Source organism: Neodiprion fabricii, chromosome 7 (assembly GCF_021155785.1).
Source record: "Neodiprion fabricii isolate iyNeoFabr1 chromosome 7, iyNeoFabr1.1, whole genome shotgun sequence".
NCBI lineage: Eukaryota > Metazoa > Arthropoda > Insecta > Hymenoptera > Diprionidae > Neodiprion > Neodiprion fabricii.
Genome location: NC_060245.1, coordinates 14584463 through 14601681, shown reverse-complemented (window position 1 = coordinate 14601681; position 17219 = coordinate 14584463). Strand labels below are relative to the sequence as shown.

At 42.0% G+C, this 17219-nt stretch overlaps 1 protein-coding gene across 1 annotated transcript in view; it reads left to right on the top strand.

The window, feature by feature from the left end:
• Positions 1-17219, top strand: part of LOC124186189 (protein N-terminal asparagine amidohydrolase) — a 61312-nt gene that overhangs the window by 19900 nt on the left and 24193 nt on the right. Inside the window, exon 2 of the mRNA XM_046577670.1 lies at positions 10134-10231. The gene's annotated coding sequence lies outside the window, so the exon portion shown is untranslated. The remainder of the gene's footprint in view (positions 1-10133; positions 10232-17219) is intronic.

The window sequence follows — 17219 nt, the reverse complement described above, 5'->3', positions numbered from 1 at the left end:
TGAACTTGTGTCTCTTGGAACTGTGGACCATACATAACGCTCTCAAACGAAATAATGATCGCGCCTATTGTGTCGCAACCTGTCTTACACAGTACATTGTTTGCCGATTCTCTAGCGTTTTATTTCAGATTTTTTAATCCGATGTAACATTAGTTGTAAGTAGTATTAGCAGTGGCGGACTGGGGGGAGGGGTTGTAATTTGCCAATCCTTCTTCGTCCGCCACTGGGTACTAAATATTGGATTATCTGACTACTGCTGCGGAACCTACTTTCAATTTGTATCCGGAACAATATGATTTGGTTGGGGTGAAAAATGAAAGTAGTTACGAGGATTGTACAGTAATCCCAACTGAAAATTTGTTGCTGTGTACCAAATATTTACAGTTTCGATAATGATTATAATTATTTACGGAAAATTTCCGTATATGATATTGAAAGGATTTACATCGTATAGGGACCAAGTGCGAGTACGAGTAGCGCCGCGAGTGGCCAAATTTGTCTCTATCGATGGGACTTGCACTAACGTTGACGAGTGGTCTGGCGGTTATTTGTAATCATCTTTCCTAAACAAAAAATATTTGTACCGAAGAAATGCCTCCTCTCGGTGCAAGGAAAGTGAAGGTTAATTGTTTTCAATTGTTTGTTAATTGATTCAAAATGATTAGTTAATTTCGTGCCATCGCGTAACCACGGAAGTTTAACCGGTTCGAATGACTTTGAAGGAGTTCAGTTATCAAAATATGAGTATAAGGTTACATGTTTACTTTATTATGGTTTAATGAAATCCATATTATCGGAAAATTTGAGGTAGCGATGATTCTCCAAAATTCATCGTTGTATCGACGTTGCGAACTTCAATTTGGTGCATAAATATTTCAAAATGATCATTCGAAATTTGGGCTTGCGCCTACAGTGAAAGCATTCTTATGATGGCGATGGTGATATTGCAGGGATCGATGCTGGCCATATAGATTGCGATTCGATTCTACAGAAGTCAGTTATACTGGGCAAATGTTCTACAGAATATGTTCTACAGACTCATTTCTACAGTAATATTTTTCTACAGAAAGGAATTCGAGATCCACATTATAAATAATCCTGCATGAATCGTTTTCTATATGGGAATTGTTCTACAGACTAATTTTCCACATATCTTTTTCTATAAAATATTTTTCTACAGATTGTGTTTGACACAACACACATTCAGAGCAATCACCGAATCGTCAAAATCATATATTTAATCGTCAATTTGACACATTTTGATGCAATTTAATTTAAATTATTTGTATTGAATTTATGCGTGTGTTGTGTCGATCGGGTATTGTAATAGTGATGTGTGAAACTAGAAAACAATTCCGTAGAAAAACATTCTGTAGAACAATTCTCCTGTAGAGTAATTCGTGCAGGATTATTTCCGATACGAATCTGGAATTCCTTTTTGTATAAGAATATATTCTGTGGAATATTTACCCTGTAGAACTGATTTCTTTAGAATCAATCCTCCTCCGCCATATCAGACGCTGGTCCAAATCCAATGGCGAGTGTATAGGGGGGGTGGGGGGGATTACGCGTTGTGTTGCACTAGGCTCATAATTACCCCCCCCCCCCCCCCGCTCTCCTCCCCGGGCTCCTTGCTCAATGTCTTTCTGTCTTTCTCTTTCTCCCTGAACGTGCACACAAGCAACAAACTATTGACGTACATATAACTAAGTGTATGGCGAGAATGCAATGAGAGTCACTGTACCTTGTACCGGTTGTTCCACTCTATGGAATGTGGATGCTGCTGCATATTGAGCCCCGCATAGTCGTCTCCTACTATAACAACGTTTTCAGTATGCGCAGTGCAGGTGGGGTTCGCCCGAGGAGGAAGTGTCTTCCTTCCTCCCTCTGCTTGATGATGCCTTCAGACCCTTCAAACTTCGACGACTGCTCTACATAATGCGAGTCCGTATAGGTGTATCTACTTGTTGCTCGCGTAGATGGGCTATCGCTTTTCATCTTTCGACACGGCCGAGTCGCATATCGATGGCCTCTAATAAAATTCACTCAACTTTAGAGCGACTGATTAGAAAATACCTAACTCTAGCGTGACGATTAAAATAGAAATAACCCTACGGACTCCGAGGATAAAACAGTTATCTTCTATGCTGGTCGGGGAGATTTTGTGACTTTATACTCGGTACGTGATGCTAAACATGATTAAAAAAATAAAATAACTCTTGTAATTTAGTGCGATGCAATAATAGCTATTGACTGGCCTAAGATATCATGGGCATGAAACGACATTCGATAGCAATTTCTTTAAGTATTTTTTTTTTAAATTTTACTTGGAGTCGATCGTATATTGAATATTCATGAAGTTACTATATTCTCAAGCTCGAAATATCCATTTAGAAATACAAAAACATAGACAGTTCTTAAATTTTAGACAGTTCCTTACGACTAGATAGTGATGCTTTATTCCGAATCGCTTCAAAATTGTTAAAAATCTAGCAGGTTTGTTCGAGTTCATTTTACGATTGTTTATTTTGTGCAGAAGATTATATGCTATAAAGTCACTGAAACAGATTTTTGTTCTTTACAGTTATTACGTCAATACAAAATTAAATATTTATCGACGTGCAGCATGATTATAAAAATGTGTTTCAGTGGCTCTGTAGAAGATAGTCTTCCGAATAAAACGAGGTAACTTATTGTGAAATCGAAAGAATCTACTACATTTTTAGCCGTTCGGGATCGATTTGAAGTGAAGTATTGACGTCTAAACTTTTGTTTATGATTCCGGTGTCTTTGATTTTCGAATTTCCTGAGACATTTTCGTAGCCTACGAATACAATGCTTTGATAAATACTCAATACACGTCTATCTCGCAATAAAATTGATAAAAAATGTAATTTTTCTACCGACCATACCACTGAAGAAAAATTTTGAGGCTCTTGATTACGTAAATAATAATATATCCTCGGCTAGCTTTCGCCTTTATAACTTGGCGGCGATTCGCTGCCGCGAATCTAGACATACTTTCGTTGCGTTCCTTTCTGCCATACCATATATTTTGAAGTATATGTTCATAAATGACGCCGTATTCATATAAGTAACTCAAGAAACCTTTATATTATTGATAAACACTTGAAAATAGTCGATAAAACGGAATAAATACAATGCATCTAGGTTTTTCAGGGCACTCAATCAACTTGGACTCTACTATTTACCGACAAATTGCCGGAATTCGTCGTTTCTTGGCTCTTGAGTCCTCACTAACTATAACGTTTTTTAGGGAGTCTGGTCGATTTAAATGAAAAATTAATATCGAAGCGATCTTCGAGTACTTTTTTTTAAATACTATTGTCAGAACATGAAAAATATCTTAGTATTCGCGCATGTACCTCGATACATGTATTCATACTCCATATATATATACAGAATGATTTGCTAACGATGGGTACGTTCCGAAACACGATGGCAGCGCTAAAAACTCCCTAGGACAGAAGCAAAGCTAGTAACAAACACGGCGGCGCAAAAGAGATAAAAGATCGTTGACAGCGCTGGAAGGTAATTTCGGAACGCACCCGATTGCACGCATCGTCGTCTGCTAAAATTTAATGCGCACGCGCTACAACCGCAATACGTGCAACCTCAAATTTTTTTACAGTTGTGAGTTGAACACAACTGCCACCGATGGCTGTAAAAATTTTTGAGGTTACGTATATCGGAGCGAACTGTCGTCTACATTTACGACGGTTGGTCGCACTGGCAAAGAACTGGACTCGGATTGTAGCGCGTGTGCATTGAATGTTAGCAGGCGACTGTTCGTGCAATCGTTAGCAATTCTTTCTCTATAAATCGCTTATCTGCGAATTTTTACATTAATTTCTAGCAAAGTTCACAATCAGTCGGTGTGATTATTATTGATGAACGGTGGACGAGGTTGTTGCTTAATGGGTAACGATAATGATGCGATGGCAATGAAAACAATCGACGGAAGTGATGTGCGATATATATAAATATGCAGTAAGCAATTCGAAGTGTATCTCCTCGGTACATACACGTATGCTATATACGCATGCATACGTATTATATACCAGACCTATATATTTATATTCGCCACTGTGTGTAAATATGGTTTGCAGGCAGCTCTTATATACGATTAGCATATATTATAAGGAATTCTCGGTCTCTATTCCACATATCCTCGTACATCGTATGTGTAAACATGTGGTGTGTAAGTATATGTATGTATGTACTTGCATGCAAAGAAATTCAAACAGTATAAAGGTTATTTTATGCGCAGGTGCTTCTCAGTTCCCGCTATATATAAGCTGAATTAATTTATGTATACGTATGTATACCGATTTACATTGTATGTATACACAACGCAAACCTCGAAACGATTATACGAAGACAGACAGAAAGACGGGGACTGAGGCAGACACGTTGCACACATATGTGTAATGTCGAACGAATTTAAATACCTAATCATCGTCCTGATCACCCCCCGGATACTCGCGGCTGTCCTAACCATGAAAATATGGTCACTTAATGACCATATGTATACCTATGTTGCGTGGTACTGATAGTCGTCAGCCCCATTGACTCTATAAGCCACTTGACTACCAGCGCCACTAGCAGCCGGAGATATTTCGAAGACCACTAGAATTACTGTATGTCAACCCGCTGGTCCTGATGCGATCAACTCTGTAACTTTATTGCAGTTTTCTATTTTTATGTAACTGGTTTACGATTTAACAGGTTTCCTCGCAGGGTTGACCCTTTGAGTCACACATTACTGTGCTGACCCTACTTTTATTGTAAGACACTAGTAGTAGTAGTAGTGGTAGTTTTTTTTTTAAAGAGGTTAAAAAAATCTTCGAAAAGACACCGACGGGATGGTATTTGTCGGTAGTGCCAGATTTTTACTGGCTAAAAACATTCCTCTTTTCGCCCCTCCTGTTGGGGAGAGGGGCCGAGCTGGAAACCGCTTTCGCATTACTTCAGCCCGGCCTGGGGTGCGCTCCTAGGCGTTCGCGGTGGTTGGATGCTCTAGCTTTTTGGCTTTCAGCACGTTTTGTGGGTAGGTTATGATTGCCTGCCATTTCGTCTCGGACTCGATGATCTGAGAGGTCAAGTTATCCGGGCTAAGTGTGGCTCCAATGGCTCTATCGGCCCTGTCTCTTTCTGCCTCCCACCTACTGCAGTGGAAGAGGGTGTGGCAGGCGTCGTCAATGTTTTCCGGGCAGTACTCGCATCTAGGGCTATCTACTGTCCCCATACGGTGCAGGTAGGCGTTGAAGAGGCCATGGCCCGTGAGCAGTTGCGTGATGTGGTAGTTGAGCTCTACGTGCTTGCAGTTGATCCATGGTTCGATCGTTGGGATCAGTTTGGCCGTCCATCTCCCTGTGTCAGCGTTTTGCCACCTGCGTGTCCATTCTCTAGCGTCTGTTTCCGCTCGAGCTCTCGAGTTGTATCGTCGAGAGTACCTGCTGAGCGTCGTTCTTGGAGTCGTTCGCGTTCTTTCGCCATAAGGTCAATTGGTATCGTCTTGGTTACAACTAGGATTGCCGCTTCCGAGGTTGTGCGATACGCGCACGCGACTCGGAGGGCGGCCCGTCTTTGTGCTGCCGCGAGTTTTTGTCTGTACTTTTCTTGGGTAAGTTGGTCTGCCCAGATTTTGGCACCGTACAATATCACCGAGTGTACCACGCTCTGTAACAGTCGCCGCTTGGCGTATCGGGACCCCGAAGTGTTTGGCATTATCCGCGCTAAGCTTGCTGCTATTTCGTTTGCCTTTTCGGCTGTTCTGGTAAGGTGTTCGAAGTATGTCAATTTTTCGTAGAGCTGGAGACCCAAGTAGCGAACTGATTGTTTCGCCGTGACGTTGGTTCCACCGATGTTTACTGTGAACGGCTTCTCGAACCAGCGTTGTCTGGTAAGGACAACCATCTCAGTTTTGCTGGTGGCTAGCTCGAGTCTGTACCGCTTCAGCCAGTCACTTAGTCTCTCTACTAGACGGTCGATCTTCTGGTGTGCGTCTTCCTTGCTGTTTACGAGGACGATTTCAGCCACGTCGTCCGCATATCGTACAAGGTACGTGTCCCGTGTTGGTTCGGTCCTTAGTAGGTCGTCATATCGCACGTTCTAGAGATCCGGGCCCAGGACAGAGCCCTGCGGGACGCCAGCCGTCACTTCGGTTGTGAGCGTGCCCTCTTTTGTGTTGGATATTAGCTCTCGTTCGCGGAAATAATCGTCCAACATGTCCCGGATGTACTCGTCCACTCCAAAGTCATATATCAGTGCGTCGAGTATGTCTTCCCAGTTCACGGAATTGAAGGCGTTTCGCACGTCAAACGTGATGAGGACAGCTACTCTCCGGGATCTGTGGTTCCCTGCCCATGCTTGTTTTACGAAGGCCAGGGCTTAGTCTATAGCCAAGACTGTCGAGTGCCGTTTCCTGAAGCCGTGTTGGTTGTTTGAGAGTCCAACGGCTCTCTCCACCGCTGCGGTTAGTCGTGTCTTGATTAGTTTTTCGAATAGCTTGCCGGCTATGTCAAGCATGCATAGCGGCCTGTACGAGGCTGAGGTTATCGGCGGGCCTTTGCCTTTGTCGAGCAGCACCAGCCGTTGTCGCTTCCATTTTCTGCTAAAGGTTCCGTTCGAAAGGCAGGCGTTGTAGATTCCGAGTAGTATTTTCGGCATTTTTTCGGCGATTTTCTTTATTACGCTCGTTGGGACTCCATCCGGACCTGGGGCCATTCCTGGCTTAAGCGTACGTGCGGCGTCTTGCAGTTCCTCTGTTGTGAACGGTGGTGCCGCCACTGTGTCCAGTTTCTTTTTTTGGGCGGTCTTCGTGGGTGTCGTGGGAATAGGTCCTCTATGACTTTCTTGGTCGTGGCCGAGTCCATGAGGGGTACGGGTGCCTGCTTGCCCAATCCCTTGACCGCAATTTGGTACGCCTTGCCCCATGGGTCCTCATCCAGTTCTGCGCACAGGTTCTTCCAGCTTTATCGTTTGCTGCTTTTGATAGCCTTTTTGAGGTCTTTTTTAGCAATGTCAAATTCGTCGGCCAGTGCATTAGGCTGCCCTGGCTGTCGTCCCCGGTTGGCTCTGACGAACTTTCGTCGTAGTGCGAGGCACTTTGCTCTGAGCTCTCTAATCTCGCTGTTCCACCAATAATTTGGCCGTCTGTTGCCTCGGCGGGGCCTAGCAGGCATGGATGCGCTGCAGGCCACCGTGATGAGGCTCATCGTCTTCTCGACTAGGGTCTTGGCATCCAGGTTGTGGTCTTTAGTAAGGGCCTCCGCGGTCCCCTGTTTTCCCTGGAGGAATTCCATGAGCTTCGCTTCGTCCAGTTTCTTCTCGTCCATCCCTTTCGCAGGGGTCCGGTGTCGGCCCTGATTGGCTTGGCATTGGAGATTCCAAATTGGATGTACTGGTGGTCGCTCGCGCTGTAGTCTTCCAGAACTCTCCAGTTCTGAATGACGGCAGCAGTGTTCGGTGTGGCTAGGGTGACGTCGATGATGGATCCCCGCTGGTCAGGTCTCCTCCAGGTCGTAGTGTTTCCTTCATTGACGATGACCAGGTCAAGGCAGGCCGTCATGTCCGATACCTCGTTTCCCCTGGTGTCGCTTCGATCCATACCCCATTCCGTCGACTTGGCGTTCAGGTCTCCGGCGATAACGACCTCTCCTCCGATTTGTCGCGCTGTGTCCTCTATCTCGCCGAGCTTACGTCGGAAGGTATGAATGTCTTCGTTCGGCGATAGATAGCAGCTGAAAATGGTGTAGCCCTGGAGTTTGGCCCAGGCAAAGCCGTCGCCCTTCCCAGTGCCACGACTTGCAGGTCCGGGTTTACGATCCAGATAGCGGCTGTGCCGGTATTGTCTGGGATCCAGTAAGGGGTCGGTGTGTCGGAGTGTTGTTCAGCCAGTACGAATACATCGATCCCTTTCTCTGTGATGTATTAGTGCATCAGGTTCTGGGCTGTCCACCCTCTTTGTAGATTCGCTTGGAGGACAGTTATCATTTTGCCTTATTGTTTTTAGATCCGCGATAGGTCGTGCAGTTCGCGGTGCCAGGGATGCGGTCGCTATTTCGTCCTTCCATTTCTGTACACAGTACGCACTTGGGTGTTCCGTTGCAGGAAGCAGCTTTGTGGCTGGCCTCACCGCACTTGTAGCAGAGGTTGCTGCGGTCGGGCCCGGAGCAGTTCCTCAGGACGTGCTCGTACCCACGGCATTTGAAACGCCTCTGGACGGCTTCGTGTATTCTTACGCGGCAGGCTATCCAGCCGATCTTGATGCGGTTGGTGGAAAGGATCTTCTGGACCATATGGTCGCTGAGCTCGACGAAGGCCATGCGTTGTCCACGGATGATATTTTTGGAGAGTCCTATTCTCTTAATGCCTGCGTTTTCCCCTAGGTCGCGTGTTAGCGCTCCTCGGATGTTGTCCTCGCTGGAGGCGGAGTCGATGTCACGTATCTCAATAGTGATAGCTGGGGTGAGGTCTTTGACGGCCCCACTGGCGCCGACCGCGGTGGTGACGGCTTTCGTGAAAGATTTGCTGTGCTCAGAGTTCCGGTCCAGCTCCAGCAGTATCCCATCATCCCCCGTCTCTCTGATTGTGCGTATGCACGTTTTGTGTTTGTCAGGATTGACCTTCGTCTTGATGTCCTTTAGGAGGTCGGCGTAGGTTTTGCCTTCCGCTGGCTTGATTAGGACGGCATTGGAGCGTCTGCTCCGTGCGCTCGGGTTTTTGTTTTTGGCCCTTGGGTGTTCTGCGGGCATGGTCTGCGCTTCCCCAGCTGCTGTGGTCATCTGCTGTGCTGTTGGTGCATCGCGGGGCGCGTTGGTGCGCTGCTTCTTTTGTCTGCGGGTGACGAGTGCGAAGTTGCCGTGTTGGTGCCTTGACACGTCCTCCTCTGGACCTACGGGCGGCTGTTTGCCGGCCGTTTGCTTCGCGCGGAGCGTGGTGTCACTTCTGGGTGGTTTGCTAGGAGGGTCTCTTCGCGTTCTTTCAGTTTGCCGTGTAGGGCTTTTCTCTTTTCGTTTTCAGCGTATGTAAGTCTGCGCTGGGCGTCTTTCCAGGCTTTGCGGTTGACTAGCGCGTCGGAGAGCAGCCCGAGTGCCTCTCTGATGTTTTTCGTGACCTCCGTAGGTACGGTGCGCTTTGCCTTTATTAAGCTAATTGTCTCCGTGATGAGCGTGTGCAGTACACTCAGCTTACTGTCCTCTTGTTCGATTGCTGTGTCGCGGGCGAGCGTATGTTGCCGGAGTGGGTCATCGTGTTGTGCGCTTGGAGAGGTTAAGTCTTGGGCGTCATCTTCCGGTTTGTTTTGATTTTGTTTTGGTTTTAGGGTATTCATATGTTAGAACATACTCCAGAGCGAGAGGTCGTCTCCGAACGCGATGCCTCAGGAAGTGGAGAGGTGGTCATCTTCTGACCATTGGGGCGGGAAAGATCATCCGCCCCGGCCGTGCACACTCTTCCTTCATCGGCTTCCTGACGCTCCCTTGGGTGCGGCGCGTAGACGCTGGGAGTTACCACGTACACTGCGTTGTGCAGATCATTTCGCACATCCCTTACGGGCAGCGTCACTACACTCGCTGGTCTACGTGACCCTGGTTTTTTATGGCGGTTTCCCTTCCTCTTCGCACCTCTTTTTGTCCGCGGGAGTTATTTTGTTTCACTCCTGTCCGTCGGTCTTGCGGCCGGTTAGGACGTTCCCCGATCCGCAGCCTGGGGACGCGCCCGGTAGGTGTTGGGTTTCACCCCCGGGAGTAGTGGTAGTAGTGGTAGTAGTGGTTGTAGTGGGTAGTAGTGGTAGTAGTGGTAGTAGTGGTAGTAGTGGTAGTAGTGGTAGTAGTGGTAGTAGTGGTAGTAGTGGTAGCAGTGGAAGTAGTAGTAGTAATAATCTGGAAAAATTCACAGAGAGTACCTTTAAGTAGTACTACTTTATAACCCATTATGGAATAGATCCGAGAGGATTGAAAGAAAAGTGGCCGAGTTGATTGAGAACGCCTGCAATACGCTTTACCCTAAAAAGGACCTCTGCATTTTTTTATTCAGGTCTTGAATGGTTTCTGTTTTGTTTTGTTTCTTCTCTTTCTTTTATATTAATTAAAAAAAATTTTTTCCAGGAGATACGAAATGAAAGAAGCGTTTATTCGTGAAATGAAGGCCGGGGAAAGTTATTCTAACTAGCTGGACTCTCGTCATCGAGTTGAGATAACTCCAGGTAAGCGGATATCGATCACCCCTTTACCTACGTATAATATATTATAGATACAAGTATAAAATTTTGTGTCAAGTAAAAATTGATCTCCTATTTCGCACTTTTCTAGTCACCTTCATAGTTGAATGCATTTGGATCTTGACTAGTAAATTCGAATCTTGTAGTGAGTTCTTCTCCTCTACAGAATTTCATCTTTCGACTAAAAAAAAAAAAAAAAAATGGATCAGAAATAAGTAAAGCTTTGCGAAATTTCATATGCTCAATAATCATGGGTTGTAACTGGTAGTAATTTTCTAACATTAAACTTGATTGGTTGTATTGTATCAATAAAAGAATAACGTATTAAAAAAATTCGAGCCATTCGAGTCTCTTTATAACATTTCATTTGACCAATTTTTGACCAACCTCATGGAATCTCGAGGCATGAATATATATTTCCTAAATCCATGGACTATAGGTAATAGGTAGGTACTTAGGTACGAGCTCTGACAATAATCATCTTTATGCCACGAGTTCAATCAAAGGACAATCGACGATATGATGCCTTCCTTTGTAACCCATATAAGATCTCCGGCGTACAGTCGCGATCGACTTCCGACGTACATATTCGACGTTCTCTTCCTTCTATTCGTTTCGTGCATTCCAGTTTATATCACAAGTATATACAGGGTGTTTATGTTAACTCTGGCCATACTTTTAGAGTGTGTAAGAACTGCTTAGGCAAGTATCTGGAGGTAAGAAACCCATGGTCGAATAACTCTTTCCAACGGCTGTGGAGGGCTTTAAAGGATTTGGTACCGTGGGCTTGTTCGTAGCGTAATGAATCAGATGTGATCATCTTCGACCCAACGTTTTTTTTTTCAGCCGCAGACAGCGGCACAAAGTTCTTGTGTGAAGTCAACAAAACGAAAAACTTGGCGATGAAAATATAACAAAAAAAAATTCCGGTGATTATAAACAGAATTTGAAAAAATTATGGAAAACGCAAAGCCCAAGTATGCATGTGCACAGATTTCAAATCTTGGTGAAATCTTCAAGGTAGCGGACTCTTTGAACACCGACTGTAAAAGATCCGTTTGAAGACGTGAAATTCTACACATTCCGAACTACAAAAAATTTGTTTTACTATTTTTCACATTCTTTGTCGTTTTTTCAACGCTTATCGTTTTTCTGACTTCACATAAGAACTTTGTACTGTCGTCGCCCACGTAATCTGCATGTTATTCACTACTATTTCGCGGATGGTCTGTGCTCCAACTTGTAAATTGGCGCGATTATTAATTGTTTTTACGAAAACTTATTTTTATGGGTTTTTCTTAGATAGAAATGCCCCGACCGAGTCCATCCAAAACTCATTCTGAAGGTTTTTTCATTTTCGACAAATTTTCTCATCGGAGTAGAAAGCTTGATTGATTTGTTCTCATTCTAGAAATGAAAGACTTATAAATAACGGTTTTTGCAGTTTTAAGCAGTGTTAAGAAAAAAATTTTTAAAATAAATCAGAACTGATAGTTGGAAACATGTACCTTTTTTATCTATAAACCATATTTCAAATCATGGCACAGTTGGTTTTCGGACGAGTTTTATGGCATGAAAAAATTCTCGTTGCTTGGCATATAAGCAAAAATCGGCCAAGCTGCATATCGGCTGAAATGTTTTTTAGCTGGGCGCATTGATGGACATTGTTATTATCATTATTATGATTATCGTCATTAACCGTACTTATACAGGACTGTATTAGCTATCCGTAAAGGTACGTAGGTATGCCTCTCGCGCATCCTCTTCTTGTCGACGGGGTTACTTTTCCACTCCTCTTGGGATCTTCGTGACTGTAATAGCGGTGAAATTACACCGGGCGGATGGATGGACGTAGATACACGATGTACGGACAAGAGGGGCGGTCGAGGCACGCGGAAATCCAACTGATACGTAACCATTACCCTAATTATTGCCCTATCAAATCCTTGCTGGGCCCTCAGAGGCACAGAGCGTGTATGCACACTCGCAACACTGCATACATGGCAAACATACGTATAGAGTTACTCTCGGCATCAACAGGCAGTCATTATTTCCCCGTTCCTCTTCTAAATGAAGAAAAAAGAAATTGAGTCCGTTAGTTTTTTTTTTTTCATTATTAATTTCTTAGTCGGGTTTTTTCATTTATTGTTGTCTGTATACATATTTGACTTCTGTTTTTTGCTTCCTCATCACTAGTTTAGGGTGTTTCGTAAAGGTGCTGGTCCGAATAATAGTCGTAATCAGTCGTTTTTCAAAAACGTGAATAACAAGATCGTTTTTCTATCATATTGATAAACCGATAGGGTATTCTTTTCACGTCCAAACTATGCTGGTAATTGAGACGAATTCAACAAACCCTTGCACGACATGTTTGGACGAACCGTTTTCGACATATTTCACGATAAAGAAACCCACCGTAGTAGCGCAAACGCGCGCGAATTGCTTGGACTAGTAGCGTGCCTACCGGAAACGCGCTACCGGATCATAATATTCGTATCACGATATCTCGAGAACGGTGTATTCAATACGGTTTAACGAGGGCTCATTAGATTCTTCTTGTCGTCCGCTACAACCTGCAGGGATGCAAACGTACGTTGCGGTGTGTTATTGAAGCAAAAATTATAACTATTCGTTTAACCCTTTCATGCATACATTTTTCCTTGCATGTCTTCTCTCTTGAAATTTTGCATTCATGGACTTTTGGGGTCACTGATTACGAATTTGAAATGGAAATTTGAAAATTCAAAATGGCGGATTGAATATGGCGAAAAAATAAAACCAATAACAAGAAAACTAATGTTGTGTGTATTAAGTCTTGTGTGAAAATTAGCATTCAGATTTTCATGCTAGATGAGCAGAAAATCCTTTTTGTCGTGAAAAAATACGATTTACGACCATTTGTTTACATGTACTATTTTTTCAATAAAAAAATAAAGTTTATATGTTTTTTAGACATGGAAATATTTCTACGACCATGTGGCACCAAAAAACTCAGCAGTTGTTGCCAATAAAGCAGTTTAATAAAAAAAAAGGTGGGACGCTGAGCGTCCCAGCGTAAATTGAAGGGTTAAAACCACTTCAATAATATCGTTTGAACTTTGGTAATATAACTTGCTTCAATTGCAAATCTTTCTATCGCAATGCAAACATATACATATATATTGTTGAGACACCCTGTACAGTTTACAATTTATAATGCATATACCTACTTTTGGGGTTTGTCGTTTTTTTCCTGCACCTATCTTAATACTCTTGGAGATATTTATCTCGAATGACCGATAGGAAGTAGGTACAAAAAGTGGTTTACTTGGCCCCCCCTGTATAGAGGCGGCAGCGGCAGTCTTGATGGTATTTCTAGAAATCTATATGGGTGTTATAATGTAACTGCGAGGTTATAAACGCCGGCGAGGAGTGAGAAATAAGAGTCGAGAATTGGGATTCTCAAAGATTTATCAAAACTCGTTACCGCGGGTCTTCAGATAGCTGCGGACTGATATACCTCCTTAGTCGTAAATTATCAAAGACATATATTTAAAATACTAAACAGTAGATCGGGTGTCTTGATCGGAGAAACCGCTCGTATCGTGTACAGGCATCGGTATTTATCATCGATACTTTTTAATCCTGCAGCAACAAACCAGTATAGAAATGTTTTGAATGTCCAATAGAATGTGTACAGAATTTGTTACGTTAATATAGAATGTGTTTGTTTAAGGATGAAATGAACATGTAGTGTAAAAGAGAATGAGTTGAAACAAATATTCACTAAAGACTAACTAAAAACGTTCCCGTGATACAAGAATAAAACTTCAAACACTAAACTTTAACGGCAGATATTATTAACAACGCTAAAGAAAACATATTATCTCACCATTTCACACTTGCCTCCAAACAATAAAAGACAAAAAAAAGCAATTTTGAAATGTGATTTAATTTTAACAATAATAAATATTCTGAAGTAAATCGTCATTATGCGTGTGCAAAATCGATGACAGCTGAACTGGAAATAAAAATTGTTGTTTACAAATGGCTATGTTAACACTTTCTTAAGTGTGTATCTTTATCAGTGTCGGAGATAGGTACAATCGCGTTAACAATCTACAGAACTTGTTTTTTCAATGCGTGCAGTAGTCCACCTCAGCTGAATATATGTTGTAATGAATATTATCGCAAAACATTTTGCAATATATTGGGATTATTTATGTAAACAATGTACGTATCATAACGTGTATTACGTGCATTACGTATACTATTATACTAATATAGCTATCAATTTATACACATGTACTAGTACCACATGATTATCTCACGTACTGGAAGCAAGTTATTTTACTTACCGTTAACTGTTCCGAAAAATATTTGTAGCCAATCGTTTGAACGTATGAAATATTTAAAAGAGATATGGAAAAGTGGGTTATTCGTATTTTTTTCATTGATTAAAAAATCACAATCTGGTAGGTGAAGAGTTCTTTTTGCACTTTATTTAGCAGAATTTTGGTAAACTGTAAACTGGATGCGATACAACCTCGAAATTTTGAGATACCGCAGGTATTCGAAAACCTGATAATCTAAAATCTTACATCGCGTTTCCTTCGCAATTTCAGTATTACGTGAGAAATAATCTTCCCTCGAAGGCTGCTCACTTGAAACAGCGTGAAATTCCTAATATGTATATAATATGGTATATACCTACTGATGTTTCTTATCTGTGCTCTAAATACAGGAATTTATCTCTTCATTATATAGTGATATTCCTACTCGTATTCGTATTTGATAGTTATTTCACTTCACGTATCTAAGCACAGGAATTTATCTCTTCATAATATAGTTATATTCCTACTAGCATTCGTATTTGATCGTTATTTCACTTCACGTACCATATTATTTTGGAGAAGATTCTGAATTATGTGTATTAGTATATGATTATTGTTATCGTTTCCGTTATCGTTGTTTGTAATTATTATTCAAAATCGTTGTTATTACGTGTTCCTCTTTACGGCTTCATCGCCCAGTGAACTTGTACTCATTCGTTATACCCTGAATAATTGGTGAACAGGGAAGGTCCAGTGCGCATGCGTCGACACGTGAAAAGATTTTACACGAGTGAACACAATTCAGTCCGTGCTGCGAACTGCTACCAACCTATTTGTCGTGTTGCCGTTTCTAGTACAATTGTACTTTACTGGGACATTTCAAACGTTTTTAATACGCTAGTACACTTCATGATTCTTTAGTAAATTTAAACATATTTCAGTACGCTTTGGTGATTTTTAATACAACTTTTGAAACGCGGTTTTTCTAGGCAATATTGACTTTCTAATTAAATCGATGTGACATCTTGTCTATGCCAATGTAATACCCTACATTTCTCTAAATACCACGTTATAAGGTCGTATGTTTCTCTCCATGCGGTTTGACGTCGTAACCTGGGCACAGATAGTACCTAACCTAGATGGGGTATGAGCCTGATGAAAGAGCTTTTTCAGCAGCATTGCCAACCCTAAAGAAATTACTTTAGTTATAAAGAAATTAAAGTTATTGAGAAATATTATTGTTCAAGTCAGAATCTGAAGGAAATCCAAAGATCTCTGACGAAATCTCAAGACAGATAGCGAAATCTCTAAATATGGTCCGTGAAATCGAAACAACGGGCTAAAAATCAATCAATCGTGAGGTTCCTGAGAAAATATGCGCGAATTAGACAGTGTCTGCAATTTTCAAACGCACTTATTTCACAAGTTGGTGGTTCTGAATATTTAAACGAAACCATTATATAAGTAAAAGTTCTTAATATCTTTATACTTAAATCTGTCTCTGTTACCTCGTTCTGTAATTATCATTATATATTTCTCGGAAAACTGTTCACGTTATGAGGCGAAAAAATTAAATATATTATGTATTCCTGTATTTATTTTTCAATACCGTCAAACATCTCTCTTGAAAATGAGAAATATGAAGAATTATTGTGGCGCCATTAAGACATCTGAAGAATTATTGTGGTGACATCTAAAGAACTGTTTTGGCACTATTTAAAGAACTGTTTGTCCGATAAGTTGGAAACACAGCCTTTCAGTGACCAGGGCCGTGTTCGACGGTCTCTTTTTTTTGATGAATTCTTTCAAAATAATAGGAGCGCACGCGCAGAACGTACTTCCTGCTGCGCGAGATCGGCACATGCGCAAATTATTACAATGAGAATATAACCACAAAACTGGTAAAATGTGTGTTATGCGTGTTACCATAACTTGTTGCTTCTGAGACATCTTTTTTTCTAGGTATAAAGAAAAATCGACAGTAAAAACAATCCCGATAGTATTTGACACGTGGTTTGACCAATTTACCCAGGTTTTGAGGTTATATTCTTATTGTAATAATTAGCGCATGTGCCGGTTTCGCGGAGCAGGAAGTACGTTCTGCGCGTGCGCTCCTATATTTTTGAAGGAATTCATCAAAAAGAAGAAACCGTCGAACACGGCCCAGCCTCACTGAAAAATGTGAAAACAATGAAAGCACCATCTGGTGGCAAAAAACATAATCTCACAATAGTTGAATTCCATTCAGTACATTCTACTATCTATCTAGTACATTTTTTTTTCATAGAGCTCCTACATTCACGATTACCAGACTGGCAACACTGCCTCCTGTTTGACGAAATGGTTTCTAACCTCTTGCGTGACGGACATTCTGCCGTTAACGAGTTACGGGCATTCCGATCCATCATTATGAACGTTAGGTTGGCAACAATTCGTGGGCACGCTGCACTCCTTCAACTCGTGTAAAATTTGTGCATATGCTGATGCATGCGCATCCAACCTTTTCTGATCACCATAAGTTCACATTATATTCATCCTGCAATATCGTGAGGAAATTTTACCCTATTATTACATCAATTAGGCGTGTAAAGTTACACATATTACGTATTATCCTATAATAATTATAATCATCATCATCTATTGAATTGCTGTCTATAACT